Source organism: Cyprinodon variegatus, unplaced genomic scaffold (genome assembly GCF_000732505.1).
Source record: "Cyprinodon variegatus isolate N-32 unplaced genomic scaffold, C_variegatus-1.0 Scaffold962, whole genome shotgun sequence".
In the NCBI taxonomy this organism is placed as follows: Eukaryota; Metazoa; Chordata; class Actinopteri; order Cyprinodontiformes; family Cyprinodontidae; genus Cyprinodon; species Cyprinodon variegatus.
The window spans coordinates 256,795-273,426 of NW_015151415.1; positions in this window are offsets into that span (position 1 = coordinate 256,795).

Sequence of the window (16,632 nt, forward strand, 5' to 3'; positions counted from 1 at the left end):
CCATCCATCCATCCATCCATCCATCCATCCATCCATCCATCCATCCAATAAAAAACAGTGGGGCACAAAATGTATCAACCACTTTACTTTCAGGGCAGTAAATCTTAAAAAGTCCAGTGAGGATCTCTCTCTTCGAGGTTTTCCCTCTAACGTTTGTGGTCGCTGTAAGACAATTTTCATGTACGGAATCCAAACTGCAGGCAACAGAATAAAACAATCAAACATATTCTACAGCATGTTTGAACATTTTAAGTTAATTTAGGTGTTAATAAACTGTTTTATAGGAGTGATCATAGATCTCTGCATGAGCAGCACCGTGTCTATCTCCAGATCAGTCTCTCTGATTGGTTTATTTGGCACATCGAGCAGCAAAAGTTCAATTTTTCCAACTCCAGCAGCTGCTGCTTTTGCAGCGCTTTACGCACAGCAGATGCTCAAAAGCTCATGAGGCCCTGGTTTAGCTGTTCAGACGCACTGCTGCTTAAAACTTGCTGCAGGACCTTTTGCTGCGCCTTGATGCGCATCAACCATTGACTGCACATAAACTAGCTGATTCTGCTGCCTCTAGAGGGCCTCTGATCGTTCTGAGCCTCTCAGCTCCCCATTCAAACTCTTGGTTCTTGGTATCCAAACGGTTTGCAAACTTCATTTCAATCCCAAGGGAACCACTGAGCAACAGTCCGGTACTTTCTTTGTTTTTATCCTTGGTTCTGGAGAGTGATAATATATCGGGGGCGGAGCAGTTGCAGCCTTTGTTCTGGTTTATGTGTGGTTGTAGTAGCCCCAAAAATGGAACTACAGACCAGAGTTAACAAATTTCTAGTTGTACTTAGAAGAACATTTTTAAACTAAAGAATTAAAAAGAAAATAATTAAAATAATTGTTTAATGTTAAGAATCGTTATGGTTTTAGTCTATTCTGTAGTTGTATTTTATATATGAGTGATAGTTCAAGTTAGTTTAATTTAACTGAAATAGTTCCTGATGCTAAAAAAAAATGTTTCAGTATGTTTTCAAATTTTGCTTCTTTAAACTAAAGGTAAGTTCACATATAACATACATCTTTTCTATGGAAGATTATTTTTTTGGATGTCTGAGGAGATGTTCCTGAGTGTTTTTGGAGTGTGATACGCAGCCTCCACTTCTCTTCTTGCTCAGTTCAGCCACATATCCCCATCTGTCCCTTCCTTCTTTAGTCAAATGTTTACCTTTCTTCCAAAAGCCCCATTCTAACACTGCCACTGAAGCCTATTGATTTAATTCCTCTGCCAACCTCTGCCATTAAGAAGAGGAATAACAGATGAGCACGGTGGAGACCTCATATGGACTGAGGAGACAAACTCACACTGGTTCTCAGATTAGTCCAATCCTATGAATCATATTAATTCCCAACATAACTGACTAAAAAGACATTCACTATTTATTTTAAAAATGCTTTAGAAAACAGTGTGTTTTTTATTTTTTAATTTTCTTATGAATAAAAGATACATTTATACATAAGTATCATAACTACAAAAGTAATATTGGAATATGGACATTATTTAAAAACCTTGAGTTATAAAGGTGTTCTTTTTATTATCTATCTATCTATCTATCTATCTATCTATCTATCTGTCTGTCTATCTGTCTGTCTGTCTGTCTGTCCTTCTGTCCATCCATCCATCCATCCATCCATCCATCCATCCATCCATCCATCCATCCATCCATCCATCCATCCATCCATCCATCCATCCATGTTCATTTCCAACACTTATAAATAATAACTGAGTGGTACTAATGTCTCTGGTGAAAATATAGCAATGAATTATGGATGAGAAGTCTCATTCATTCAGAACTATATTACCTGTTTTGTTTTCCCCACATATGCAGCACCTCTCACTATATCATCACACACATACACACACAGCAATAGCACAATGGAGGTTAATATAAAAGCAAATCTGCAACCATCATCCCGGCTCAGCTCTAAAGGGTGGGGGGGGAGGCTCCTCTCTGATGTGAATAGTGAAGCCCATCACCTGTGATGGAGTCATACACTTGAATAGGATGATCCATTGGTGTCATTCACACAAACAGTATTGCTCCTGCAATTTTTTTGGAGATATTACATCCCATCAATGCCTGACAGGAGGCCGAAGACCAAAACTGAGCAGTGGGAAAAAAAGGTGATGTAATTGGTAGCATCATCATCGTCGCTGCTGTTCTCTGGTTGCAGGGCTATTTGAAAAGGAAAACACATCCTATTTTACCGGCTTAACTGGAGCTGGGGGAAAATTACTGTGAATAATTTTTACCATCATTTGCATTTTGATAAAGAAGGACATGTTTTTATCTCTGCAGATGTTTTTGTTAGCACCTTTTTAACCAGACAGCTCAGGCTTTAGTAATTATTGCTCTGTTTATGAGTGTGTGGCTTTCGGAAGTGTTTTTAATAAAAACAATTTTTTTTTCTATTTATTAAAGATTGCGTTTGATTTTACCTTTTAAATTAGATCCAGTTGTTCAATATAGAACACTATGCAACTGTTTTAAGTAATCAGTACATGACACAGAATCTCAAGCATCTACAGGAGTAAAGGCTTTCCCCTGGATAATAAAACACATGGAGATGGGAGAATTACACATTATCATTGTTTAGTGACAACCACGATTTGGTCAAATGCTTTACAGGGAGGATGAAAGCTATTATGATCGTATTTGAGCCAAGTCAATCAGTTAGAGCCTCCTCTTCAACACAGGAGTAGAAGTTGGTGCTGAGATATTGCTGGACATGACATTTTCTAAATCTTCGACTTATTAGTTTTTTTATTTTGTTGTATTTTTTCAGACATAGATGAGCTCTTAAACCTTCTGAGCTTGATATGTTAAATCTTACTTGTCAGTTCCTCAACCCTCTGTTTCATATTCATTCCTCTGTCCTCCTGGACATATGTCACATCCTGCAATAGAAGCTCTGAACATGGCCTAGTAAAATTCAGTGCCTCCAGCCTCTCTCGGGATGAGAAAAACTGTACTGGAGGTCATGTGTTGAAGGATACTTCCATTTTACTGTTTCCACTTGTTGGGGAATGCCCAGAAGGCTGTTCTACTAGTGGATCTTGCCCTCTACCACATGGTGATTAGTTGAAAGCTCTGCCCTTCTCTCACTCAAGTGTCTAATATATAAAACTATCTAATGATTCAAATACAAAATAGATAACAACTCTAGAACAAAACACTGCTAGAAAACAACTACAAATAAAAAAAACTAAACTTAAACAGAGGGCAGAACCCTAAAACTGACATAGATTTACAATAGAACTAAATTAATGAACCCATTTTATAACTCCACGGAGCTTCAGTTTCTACACTAGCAAAATTAGATAAATCAGGAAGATAACAGGCAACATCAAATTCATATTTTGCTTTTTGCTCATAGTTATGAATGCACACATGGACACAAGCACACACATACACTATCCAGTGATTGAATACATTTAATATAACTTACACATGTAGTGTGAATTCATATCAAATATACATATATATGCATTTCAAAACTTAAAATTGAAGTTTGTTTTTTTTGGTCATTATAACATGCAATATATATCTGCACATGGCTATTTAAAATGAGAAATATACCAAATACTACAAAAACAACAGCATCATTCATTTAATAAAAATTTACTTAATTGATGTTTCAGAGTGAATTACTTTTTATTTACTCTACTTTCTATTTTCTAACATTAGACACAATGTCAATAGCTAACTCAGTCAATGTATACGCATCAGTCTAAAATAGCCAGACTAATATCACGCTCCATACTATACCATAGGATATGGCACATAGATTTTCTTGATTAACACATCAACTTATTGTAAAAACACCTGTGAAACTTATTCCCAGGCAAACTGCTTGTTTTTGCAGACAAATGCTACACACTTAGGAATTTTTATGACTTGTCTTCGTGAGAGTGGGAAGTGCCAAGATGGTGGCAGGTGGCTTCTCTTTTATCAGGCTATCATCAATGGAGTGAATAAATAGAGCTCACTGATTCTCTGATAGTGACAACTGGAGGGGCGTATTCGGTACAAACGGACGCACAGCTCTGAACCCAGTAGTCTGTTATTATTGATCTTCTGTGCAAGTCACAATTTTTCCATAATAAACACCCATGTTCAAGCATAAGGGTGTCCATCAGTGGACCTGGCACCAGGACACCCTAGGCCAGAGGTCATTGATTGAATTTGTAGTCATATCCCCTGGACTTTGGCTGCATATGTTGGACACTCAGGTGAATGGGGGGGGGGAGCTATCCAACTACCAACACCTCGTAGTGTGCTGGAAGAGGAGGAAACCTGACAGACTCAAAAGGCCCAAGCGTGTTGTGAGGGTATGCTGTGAACGTCTGTTGGAGGTCATGGTCAGGGAGATGTTCAACTCCAACCTTCGAGAGAGGTTCTCCCACATTCCAGTGGAGGCTGGAGACACGGGGTGTTGAGTTGGTCATGTTCTCTGTCTGTATTGTCAATACTGCAGCCCATAGCTGTGGGACCGGATTTGTTCATCACTCGGGGTGAAATCACAAAAGAGGTAAAAAAAAAAACACACGGTGGCAAGGCTTTGGGAGTGGACGAAATCTGCCCAGAGTACCTTATAGCACTGGATGTTGTCCGGCTGACTTGGCTTAGAAGCCTCTTCAACAGTGTCTTGGATGACAGCGCCCCTGGAATGGGAGACCGGGGTGGTGGTTCCCCTGTATAAGAAAGGGACCTAGAGGTTGTGTTTCAACAATAGGGATATTACACTCAGCCTCCCAGGAAAGGCCTGTGCATGTGTGCTGGTGAGAAAATTTTGGCTGATGTTCAAACCTCGGCTTCAGGAGGTGCAGTGTGGTTTTGATCCTGGCCATTAAACAGTGGACCCCTTCTACACTGTCTGAAGGGTGTTTGATGCTTCATGAGAGTCTGCTTGTGCTTTGTGAACATAGAGAAGGCATTCAACTGGGTCTGTCATGGTGCCTTGTGAGGGGCGGTTCAGGAGAAAGAATTTGAGGACCCTTTATTGGGGCCATCTGATATTTGTACAAGCAGAACAGGAGCCTGGTACGCATTGTTGGCGTACCAGGGGGAACTGAGTGGAGATTGATAGATATATCGGTGAAGCTGCTGCTATGATGCATTAGTACACTCACCTACACAGTCATGAAATCTGGGTGAGGTGCTCGTTCACCCGGTAGGGGCTCAGAGTACAGCCACATCGAAAGGAGTCAGCTGAGGTGGCTCTGACATGGAGGTTCCCTGGACACCTTCCTTGCAAGATGTGTTCCAGGCAAGCCTCACTGGGAGGAGGCACAGGGGACGACCCAGGACATGCTGGTCTGACCATGTCTCTTGGCTGGCCTTGGGCTTCTCCCAGCAGAGCTGGAGAAGGTGTTTGGGGTAGGGGAACTCTTCAAGTCTCTACTGAGACTACTGCCCCTGCTACCAGGTCCTGGATGAAGCGGGAAATTTCAAGTACAAGGAATTGAACATTTCCTCCTCCTCTCTAATTTTTCACCATTTACTGTCCTTTGTGCATTCATGTTCTCCTTCCCATATCTTGTATAGAAATTTCCAGCATTTAGCATCAGCTCTGTGTCAAAGTATCATTTTTCATAGGGATAGAGATTTGATGGACAGTTGATTTACTATGCTCAACTTATCATTTCAAGGAGGATTTCTGTCACGAGGCTGAAGATTATTTTTTATTGTCTGCACCACTGCTGAGTGGCTGTCACTCAAAAGAAGCCAGTATTATTTTTGGAACATCATTTTATCCCAACCACACAATGCTAGTCACACATTTTCATTATAAGAAACTCTCTTCGTTTGTTAGATTATCTTGAACAGGAGGACTTGCAAGAAACATGCATGCACACACACAGACACATGCACACACATAGTCACACATTGCTCCCATCCATCCAGGACTGACAGAGCTGTGCTCCTCTTTTCATCAATTATCTTCCCAGTCTTTAAAGCTAGAAGCATTTAATTTAGCTAAACAAATTAAAGACCAGTGTCCCTCTTACATGTGACAATTTTTTTGACCGTGAAGCATCAGGAGAGCAAACATTAGCTGCTGTCTAGCAAACAGCCAATTTCAGGTTTTATTAGAACTGTAACATTAGTTTCACAGAGATAAAAAAAAATCCATAGATAATGTTGAATAGTGCATAATGATGCACTCTCATGTGTTGGGGAACATTTAGATAATAGTACAGTATTAAACCTTTTTAGCAGCCTACCTTTCTAATCACATATTAAAAGATGTTTCACAAAGGAAATAATAAAAATATAAAAAAAATACAACAATGCGGCATAATATGAATAATGATCTCTTTCATTATTTGTACAATTATGGGGGATTATTTTAATGAACCATCAACAGTCTGAATCAGAAGAGTTTGTTAAGGAAAATTCATGTTTTTCAGCAGATTTTTAAAAGATGTCGATGAGTCTGCTAGGCTGATTTTGTTGAGCAAAGTTTAAAGGCTGTAACCCTCTCTGCTGGAAAATCTGTATTAACTGATCAGACTTCTTAACAAAAATATCAAGGCATCGGAGTGTTTTTAAAATTGCTCACCTGGATTGTCACAAACTTGTAGGCAAAACTTTATTAGAAAAACAGGTTCAGATTTTATCTTTGCAACCTGTGTGCAATTTTCTCAGATTTAGTTTTGCTATGATTTGATAACTTTGTACAATACTATATACAGATGTGTTTTTATAGATCAAAATCATTGAAAAGTCCGTTTAAGTCCAACACATTTATTGATCTAAACCAGACATGCCCAAAGTCGGTCCTTGAGGGCCGCCGTCCTGCAGGTTTCAGTGGTTTCCCACTTAAGCCCAGCTGATTTTACTTATAGCTGATTAAAAGGCTGTTGCTGAACTTCAATCATCAGAATCAGCTGTGCCAAAGCAGGTAAACCTCTAAAACCTGCAGGACAGCCGCCCTTGAGGACCGACTTTGGACATGCCTGATCCAAACCATGGTTTCTCAACAGGGGAGGTGCTGCCCCCTGTGAGCATTTTGGGACACTGGACGCGTGAGAGGGAATGGGGGCTCCATAATAACATGGCTAAAAAAAAGTTAATTTAAACTCCACATTTTAAAATTACATTGTTCAAAACTGCAGCCCAACTTCAAAAACACATTCTGCTGCTTCCACTACTGGATAAAAGGGAGTAAACCCTGACATCACTGCTCCTTGATCATGATTGAACAAGCAGAGCGGGTATCGTCTCCATTGTGACTAAGAAAAAAACCCCTCACAAAAGCAATAGTAGAACGCTGGGAAAAGAAAAGCAACTTTTGACAGTTGTCACCCAATTTTCACCGGCTGAAACTTAAATAACCAATAAAACATTGACAAGCAGAATAATGTAACCTCTTTTAATCATTTTAAAGCCGCATTCATAAATCTAACATGGCAGAAGGCAAGAACAAATGCCGGAGGAAAAAACAAATACAATGCAAATTGTATGAATTATCAGTTTATTCCATCACTCGCAAAATTACATCTGCCTATGTACCTGCTGTGTGAGCAGGTATTCTCGAAGCGAGGCAATAAAGCCTTAGTGGTTACAGAAGCATCTGTCAAAAAAAACATCCTGACAAGGCATCACAAGACTCTGCCTATTTCCAGTCACTCAGGGATCATTATAAAAGGCGCCCTACAATCAACAGCATGTTTCGTCGAAGCGTCAACCAGAGAGAGTGTGTGTGTTGGTGGCATCTTATAAGATAGCACTAATTATTGCAAAGGAAATTACTCTGCACTGTGAGGAAGTCTCTGGTTAGTAAAGGAGGCGATCTCCACCATCATGCAGCATGAACCGCTGCCAGTCACCAGGGCCATCCCACTCGGTAATGACAGTATGGCCCGACGGATATTGGAGATGTCAACTGACATTGAGGAACAGCTGTGCTCAAAGCTGCATTACTGTCCCTTCATTGTCCAGCTGGATGAGACCACCACAGCCGACAACACCATCCTCTTGATGGGTTATGTCCGTTATGTGTCTAGAAGGGACCTGGCAGAGGATTTTCTTTTTGGGGGATATCTGACCACAGACACACGAGAGGAAACCGCCTTTGCGCCGTGACTAAGTTCCTGTTTGAGAGAGACATCCCAATGTCGAACATCATTCCCTGTGCCATGGATGGAGCACTGCGGCATCACAACTTGGTGGCCAAAAAGTTGTCCCTGTCACTCCCTCAGTCCCTAGAAGTTGTGGTCAAGTTGATCAACTAAATAAAAGCACATGTGCTGAACGATAGGCTCTTCATATAGCTTTGTGAAGAAAACAATAAGGCTTTTAAGTCCCTGCTGTTCCATACAGAGGTGCTCTGCATGCCAAAGGGCAACTGCCTGGCCAGGCTGTGCATGATTTTCCCTTCAGTAATTGAATTTCTTGACCAGGCTGACACATACTTGTTGGCTCAGCTGTGATCCTGTTGCCAAGATATTTTTTTTTACCTTTTCCGACTTCCCTGAAATGCTGCCAACTGTAAGCCAGAAATCCAAAAGAGCCTCAGAATGAGGAGGTGGCACAATTCATGTTCCAGACCTCTGGTTGGCAAGGAATGTGGTTTTAACATATGCAGCAATTGCCCCCACTGCGGGAGAGGGTCCATCTCCTGCACCTGGCTTTTCCCATATTGTATCTGTAACTTCCCAGTGTCCAGATGTTAAAAAGCTGCAAGCAGCCTACCAAGCACAGGGCTCTCAGTAATAAAGTGCTTTTCATCCAAAATGTAGTGCTTCTTTACTTCCTCTTTCTGGGTCTGCGTCCCTCAGCGGCTCAGTCCTCAGTTATTTTTCCAAACTTTAATAAGCCCAGAGCAAACAGTTTTTTCTTTCCCCTCAGTCTTTTCAAAGCCCCGAGTGCATTGCTTGATACGTGAGCAATTCCTCTTTTTTAATAGGTTAATGGTGCATGTTGTTGAGGATCTCTGAATATATCAGTAAAATTTATTTTTAACAATTTCTATTGTAATTGTATTTTTCAACTTGGGTTAAAGGGGGGCGTTTGTTCGGAAAAGAATGAGAACCACTGATTTAAAACTTTCAATTTAAAGTCTAACTCATTGCATAAACATTGCTTTGATGCCATTTTCTGTCAGCAGTCACACTCATGTGAGCCCCTGACGGGGAGTAAAAAACATGTTCTATCTTTTTGTGTGGATTTATTGAGCATCTGAAGCAAGACATCCAAAAACAGATCTCTGCTGCAGAGGCTGGACACAGTGGGCAGACATTTACTTAGCTATGAGACAAAAAATATCAACAAGAACGCCCAAAATATATGTCTGCACTGAGTCATGGGATGTAATTGGCTGTCCATAGAGACACCCAAAACAGAGCCCTACTGACAGTGACTATAGTCCAATAAGACAGTAAATACGAGGGAGGAGCTTTCAAATATCTGGAACATAGAGAGGCACAAATTTAAGGTAGAATTATGTTTCTATCTCTACGGAAACATAAAATACATCTGGGTAGCTTTGAAAAGGCCCAAAATAACTTAATAGGCACAGTCAGAATTAATCTAAGAAAGTTTGTGTTTCACTGTAACACATTTTTTTTTTATTTTGTCATCAAAACATTAATTAGCACAACTGGGGTTTTTTGTTCTCATCACAGAAATTAAGAGTCAAGTTATTAACTCATACTGTGCAATCGAGTGTTTAATGGTTATATTAGTGGAAAATAGACAGCAGGATATTTTATAAACCCAAGCTTTCTGTGAAAATTACAGTGGAATCAGAATAGGAGAGAAAAAAAAGAAATAGGTCCTCTACAGGAACTTTAAAGAAACAATATTCCATGAGATATTACACAGCTTGTTCATAGTAGGTCACTCTTCAGCTAAAACTTCTTCTAGTGTTAACATCGGATTTCTGAAAATTATAAGCATTTTTATAAGTTAACATCAGCAAAAATTTGACTCAAGCCAATAAAGATGGGACGAAAATGATAGAAAAAAAAATCTAGAGCATAGTGGTGAATGAGACAAAGGAAAATAACAGATTTGCTTGATTTAGCAGTGCATGGTGAACTTACTCTGGCTATACTTCATTAAGTTCCCAGGAAGAGATTAGGTCACTAACTCTTGAGAAGTAAAAAGCTCAGGTTTAATTTATTTTTCTATCAGCTGCTCCGCTTAATGAAGGTAGCTAATTATTTTCAATCTTTATTACCAAAACATAGACAGAAAGGAAGGGATGTAACACTATATAATATTCTTAAGTTGGCTGGTTTGATATCTGCACCTTTTCAAAAAAGTCTCTCATATAATAGGGGTTCTGGTCACTGGTGGAGCTAGACTTTAAAACAGGGGTGGTAAGGTATTATTTGGGGGGTCAACATATGAAGGGTTCAGTTAGACTACAAGCAATAATTATTTTCCACAAAATGTATATTGATTAAACTGCAGTTGTTTATTATGAATATTATATTATGTACAATTATGCACTGTACAATGTATTATAAAATAAGTATACAGCAAAAATAGAAATAAAGAAGTACTCAATGTGCTCCTTGGACTAGTCAAATCAAGTAGCATTGAGGTAAATTTGGACCTGTCAAAACAAGTCAGTTCAGGCAGCATTGCACCAATAAATGTATACCACAAGAAGAAGAATAATAGAACAATAAAACAAATAAACATACAGCCCTTTAAACTATAGTTGACCCCTGCCCAGTGATAAGACAACACAAAGTTCACAAAAAACAATCAGAACAGCAAAATTCTGTGAGTCTGGTAAGATGAAGCAAAATGTTTCACAAAGTCTTCCATAATTAGGGAATATGCCCTCCTTGACTGAATACTGAGTTCGCCCAGGTGACTTAAAGGTATTGTGGAGGAGAAGACCCATCCTCTCCACTTAAAAAAAAGAGCGTACAAGAGCATGCACGAGCCCATTTCTGCTTGTGCACGCTCTGTTTAAAAGTTACTGTTCTCATGGCTCATACAAGCTTACAGCTTCTGAACCTCTGCCCTAAAGCCTAAATCCCTCAATCACTATATATAGTGGGGAGTATACAGTGAACTCAGTCAACTTACCGTTTGGGCAGATGATAACATCCCAGTTGTTCCAATGCGAGGTGCCTGCACCATCTTTGTTATTAGTCAGGTAATGGCAGCGGGCCCTTGTGACAGCAAATCCTATAATGCTTTGCCAGGAGAGCTCTCCACGGAAATCATTCCAGTATATATCTGGCTCTTCCGAGGCCTTTCTTTTTTTCTCATACTTTTTGTAGACCCTTTTTCTCTCCCCGCCCCCACCTCCGATCATCAGATCACCTTTCTGTCATGCTAATGCCGGCATACAGGCCCCAGCTAGTCAGGGTGAAACCAACAGTTAAGGAAGTCAGAGTGTAGTCTGAGGGGGCCATGGATAAACTCCAGGATTGTTTCGGAATCCTCTGACTGGAACTTGTTCAAATCTGCAGCAACTTATGACAACAAAACAAATATAGATGAGTATGCCATGACTGTGTAAGCCTACATCAACAAATGCATTGAGGACTTCAGCATCACAAAGAACAACACCACCCACGACAACCAACAACCCTGTATGAAGGGGGGGTTCAGAAATCGCTAAAAGCACATAACTCAGCTTTCAAGTCTGTTGACAGACAGGCTCTGAGAACAGTGCAAACCAACTTGAACAGTGCCATCAGATCAGCAAAGCAGAACCACAGCCAGAAGATCCAGGATCTCTTCCATTACGCAACACCACAAGGATGTGGCAAGGCATATGGGGGATTGCAGACTACAAAACACCCTACTTCTTGTAGATGCAGCTAATGCTGACTTCCTAAATAAACTAAACAACTTCTTTGGAAGGTTATAGGCACTAAACAGTACTCCAGCAGTGAACGCCATTCCATATCAGGGAGAGGAGGCACTCAACCTTGACACAGCTGAAGTTAAGAAAACTCCGAGGAGAGTTAACCCAACAAGGCCCCAGGCCTCTTCTTGTACACCCGCCGAGGTATGTTATGGCCTGGACGGGTGTACAAGGAGTGTGCAGGTCAGTTGGCTGGTGTCCTCACAGACATTTTTAACAGCCCATTGGACCAATCCATAGTGCCAGCATGCTTTAAGTCTGCCACCATCATTCCGGTCACAAAGAAATCTCAAGTCACCTCACTCAATCACTACCAGCCTGTCACACTGACTCCTATCATAATGAAGTGCTTGGTTAAAATAGTTAAAGAACATGTTGTCTCCGGTCTCCCACCAACTTTCAGTCTCCTCTGCTCTTCACCTGAGCCAAGCACACCTGGAGGAGAAGAACACCCACTTGTAGATGCTTTTCCTGGACTTCAGTTAATCTTTCAACACCATTATCCTACAGCATTTGATGGTAAAACTGGAACAGCTAGGCTTCAATACACCCCTCTGCAATTGGCTGCTAAACTTCCTCACAAACAGACCTCAGTCAGTCTGGGTCGGACAGAACACCTCTAATGTCATAACCCTAAGCACAGGCTCCCTTTAGTTCTGCATCCTGAGACCCCTGCTGTTCACCCTGAAGACACATAACTGCGTCCCTAGGTTCACCACTAATCCAACATGAAGTTTGCAGATGACACCGCGGTGCTGGGCTTCCTCAGAGACAACAAGGACCAGGACTACAGACTACACCACTTCACTGATCAAAAGGGCCCAAAAGCGCATATACTTCCTGCGGACCATAAGGAGAGCCCACCGGCCCTATCAATCCTCACAACCTTCTATAGAAGCACCATAGATACTGTTATGACCAGCTGTCTCACTGTATGGTGTGGAGGATGAAGTATTTACAATTGAACCTCCATAAAAGACATTTCATTCCTGTTCTGCGTGTCAAGCCCGTAACATTATAAGTGACCCCTCACACCACCACCATATGTTATTCTCCCTGCTTCACTCTGCGAAGAGGTTTTGCAGCATTCGATGCAGGTCCAGCCGATTCCGAAACAGATTCTTCCCCACCGCCATCAGACAGATGAACTGCTGAAAAAACTCTAAATCCTGTCACAGACTCTGGCACAATGACAACACCAAACCAAAACACTGCATAATTGAATAATATATGTTTAAAGGGGTCATAGAATAATTATATAGGGTATTTGGTGCTGGTCCTTAAGGTCTCTGAATGGGATGTGTAACATTGGTTTGGCTGAAAATGACATATTTGTTGTTCTATGCACCCTAATGGAAGCCTGGTTAAAAGCCCTAGAATGAAACAACAGGTTTTTTTCTTTTTATGGTATGCTCATGAATACTTAGATGAGCTGTGCGCTGATTAGTTTTCAACAAATTAAGCTGCTGAGTAAAGAGTATAGCAACAAGCACTGACTCACTGAAACATTGAAATTGTTGATATGGTAGGGTGACCAGACCTCCTCTTTTTCCCAGACATGTCTTACTTTTCCTACTGAAAAAAATCTCCTGGGGGAATTTCAAAATCATCCTGGATTTTGGTCGGCTACAGTGCAGCACATAGTCGAAACACACAGCAAACTCGAACTGAGCCGTAAGCTCCATAGCTGGTCCGGGAACCCTGGCGGAGGGTTGCAGGGAGCCAGCGGGGGACGGACCTCCCAAACACGACCTGGCGACGGTAGCCTGGACACCGGCGGCCCCGTGCTTCCCCCCACCTGTTTTACTGGCTCCCAGCCCCCCTCCTCCATCAGAGGTCAGGCAGCCTAATGGCTCCCCGGTCCTAACAGCCCCTCATTTCAGTAAAAGTTTATTAAATCATGCTTTGAACTGTCAAATATTTTCTAAACTGTGTTAGGTAAATGCTTAGAGCAAATGATTGCAGGGATCTTCTGAAAGACAAAAATAGTCCATGCCTGTCAAGTCTTCTGATCCTTGGGAAGACTTTGAAAAATTTCCCCTTTCTCTGTGCAGCCTGGAATGCTGCATTTACACCCGTGGCCCTGGCTGATTTTCAATAGAGAAAATGTTTTGTAATTTGTTTACTGTAGAAGTAAACCCAACTGTAGGCCAAACAGCTAAACTGGTGTCTTACATCTACCTCTATTCATGTTCTCGGGCCAGTGAACCAGTGGGCTGGTCTGTATCTGTATTTCGGGGCATGACAAAAGTACAGGTAAGAACCAAATAAGGCACCATCCACCTGTTTTCCGTCAACTCTGGGCTTCATTTGGATTCGCCTGTTTTACGGTGGAAGTTTGGAATTGTGAGATTTTGCAGAGAAACGAGGTGTCCATGAGGTTTGAACTTCTCTGTACGTCCATTTCACTGAATGAACCATTGTTATTCGTCTAGGATAATGTAAAGTTGGTTTTGCATTCTATGGTCCCTTTAATGCTCTGAAATTCCATATCAATGTGTTATTTTTTTTCTTACACACTGTTTACATTTGATCACTGCTGAACTTTACAGAATGGAAATGTCATGAAAGCTGTCCAAAATGAGATTTCCTTTTGTACAAACTCTGTGCATACAAAATGACAAATGTTGTGTAAGTTTTAATTCCCACTAAAACAGCACTTTGTTTAATTTAGTACCAATAAATGTACATACCAGCAAGGGAAATGCTTTTCATTGATTCTGTGTGCTGCTGTCATGTTGTGTTTTGGAGACGTTTGGAGCACAAAGGAACTGCATTTTAGCTTAACAGTGTTAAAGTGTATTAGAAGTGCATTGCGTGCATTCAAGCCGCTCAGAAATGTGACTGTTTTCTTAGCAAATGCTCATAAAATAAAAAAAAGGGTTAATGTTTTCAGCGGGGCGGCAACAGGGGTGGCAAGGATTTTTTCTGGGTTGGCAATAAGACCCCAACTATCCCTCTGGCTCCACCACTGGTTCTGGTGATTTTAGAACGCCTTCCTAACATGACAGAAAGAACAGAAGTAATAATTTCAGGATTTCTTTTAATAGAGGTCGTAATTTTGCTGTTCTCTCACATTCAGCATTTAATCTTTCCCTATTCTGGTAAGCTACCATTTAAAGGGTAATATCTAAAACATTAAACATTAAGAGACCATGGGGCTGAGGTAAAAACTTTTAATGCCTAAAAATGTTGCACTTAGCCATCAAACTGTTGATTTTATTATTTCAAGGGTAGCAGATTGAGCCATCACTGTTTTCCTAGACTAGAGACAAAGTGCTCCAACATAACAATAATATACTTTATGTTCTGCATTCCACCCATTAGCCTCAGGGAGCAGTGAGCAGCTTGCTGCTCTGGGATGTATTGGGGGACCTAGAGAGGCTTTCAAACCAGCTACTTGCATGAAATAAAGCCGATTTTGATAAGTAAATGAGCACAATGCTATATCAACAAATTTGTAGTTTGGATCTTACTTAGATTAAACATGTTTAAAAACAAAACAAACAAAAAAATCTCCTGCTAATAGATAAAGTTAAAGTTTGTTAATTTCCATTTTTTCTTTTGAGGCCATAAAAGGTGTTAATCTATGAAACGCTCCTCCTCCCTGTTTCTCCCCGGTGTCTTCTAGTTGCATCATGCGGATCTGATCCCCCTGCTAAAAGTTTCATGACGCAACTTTGCTGTAAAACAGCTTGAAAGTTGAAGTGTGTCTTGTCAATGTGGTAATCAGAGAGAAAAGTAGGTGGAAGTTGATCAGAACAGATGGTGTCTCTGTCATCAGTGGGACCTTTCTACTTCCAACCAATGACTAGCTTCCTGAGTAGTGCCACTTTTAAATAGATTCTAGATTTGGACTCATGTACTCGAAATGCCAAGTTTAAACATACCACCTACTCATGAGATGATTCAGTTACAAAAATAACCATCTTCATATATGAACACTTTTTTATTTCCTTCACTATTTTAGAGGTTTCTGTTCTTATTTTGTCTGAATGAAGTTTAATCTAAGTACTACAGATGAAGAAATTTATGTTTATTTTATTATTAAACTGTAGCTCAACTGAAGATCTTGGAGCACCTCCAATATCTAACTGCCTACCCCCAACATCACTTTTAATATTGCAGTGTAAGAGATAATATAAGAAAAAAGTAAACTTTTAAATAAATGGGGGCTAGAGTGTTAGTCAGATCCAAATTCCAGATTTTATTTGCACTGAGGCCATGAGAATATCATAAGTGACTTTTGCCAGAGCTTTTTTCAGTGTTATGATGAGCTCTAAAACCAGACTGACACTCTTTAAAAAGTGGTCACAAACCTGTTTGTAAATTATTTTCTCAAGAATTTTAAATAACAAAGAAAGATTGGATATAGGCCTATAATAATATAATAATATAATAATTGATCAAGTCATTTGGGTCAAGAGACTGTTTCTTTAGTAAATGTTAAATTACAGGTACTTTAAAAGTCTTTGTCCAATATCCCTCTAACATAGATTAATCACATCTAAAATGGAGGAGTTGAAAATACTTCCTTAAATACCCTGGTTGGAACTGGATGTAACATACAAGTTAAAGGCTTAGATCAAAATAATAGTTTTGCTATCTGACCCATTCACACCTTCAGTCTTGCCTTCCTCCCCCCTCATAGTCACTTAAATGGAGGTAAGAGGCCAGCTGATTAGGCTTTAACAGAGGAAAACCTTCACTGCATGAAAAGTGAGATTTTCGTCCCCGTAAACCCCC